We start from the raw sequence: 1373 nt of genomic DNA on the forward strand, positions 1-1373 counted from the left end.
TCCCCGGCCTCGGCGCCGCGCTCCGCGCCCCTCCCCCTCCCGCCGCCGCGGCCGCCGCCTCCCGGCGCGGGTTAAGGAGGAGCGCGGAGCCCCGCAGCCCACGGGTCGCTAGCGATGCCAGCGTCCACGCTAAGGGCCACACACACCTCTTATTGTGCTGTGGTCTACGCCTAAGACAAGTATTCCCAGTTTTCTCAGAAACGCATTTGATGGCTCCTCTCTTTCTCTTCCAGACAGCTTATAAAGGGTTATAGGGCCGGGCGTGAAGTTAAAGTTTACTCTTATCCTGGAGGTCAGTGAAAGATTGGATCGAGGATGTATAAAAAGATAAATGAGTCTGTTATAGAGAAATGAGCATCGGGAAATGGGGTCTTGCGTTAGTTTCGGCTCTGCAAACTTGTGCAAGGCCCTAGTTTCTAGAAGCATAGCCGGTGAAGAAGGGACTATGACACTCTGGCCTGCCTACTAATATGGATGTCGCAGTCACCAAAGGAAATGATTTACGAGATGCTTTTTAAAACGGTCCACTATACAAAGGGTTCAAAGCATGATTATTCATTTATTTTGGCATGCCTATAAAATGTCATTCTTTTTACCTTTGTGCTATAGTCAAGTAACATTTCTATAGACTGTGTTATCCTGAGTGCCACAGGGAGATAGAATGGGCTCTCAGCACATCCCTCTACTTCTTACAGAATAATCTCCATCCTGGGACAGGAAATAGAACTAGGGTAGCCCATCTCTTACCTCTCCAGTCATGCTATTCCAGTACAAACTCTTAGGTATATCACCCTCTGGCTTACTTTTCTCCAATTGTGTTCTATTATAAAATGATAAGGCAAAAGAAATTGTTCACTTGATATTTGAATTGCTCAAAAAGATGACAGTTTGATGACTCCCTGTAGAAAGTGATGTCATTTGTCTTCTGGCTAAATATACACTACTGCCATTTCCTTACATACTTGTACATATAACCACATTACCCATACAACGTCTGCATTAAGGCTTCACACTCTTCGTGTGTTATCACACTTGATTCTTCTGGTAATTCCATGCAGCAGTATCAGGCCTTTAGAGTGTAACTACAGCTTGAAGATATTGTTTGTGTCTGAGTTCGTGTAATTCACACCATTATGTAATTTGTAGTGTTACTTTGTGTCTGGTGTTGAACCCAAATGGCCTTAGAGCCAGGGTCTAAACCTCTAGTACATCGTTGGCTTGAACTGGGAAAACATGTCATTCTCACATTGCCAGTCAGTGAGCCCCCCAACAAAGCCTCTTTCCTCCCCACACTTCCAGTATCCATGTGAAAAGATTCATTTCCTCCAGCCTAGTGGCACCCACTTGTGAGTATCTTGAGTTCAAGAGCAGCT

Source organism: Mus caroli, unplaced genomic scaffold, assembly GCF_978045245.1.
Source record: "Mus caroli unplaced genomic scaffold, Mus_caroli_1 scaffold_7, whole genome shotgun sequence".
Lineage (NCBI taxonomy): Eukaryota > Metazoa > Chordata > Mammalia > Rodentia > Muridae > Mus > Mus caroli.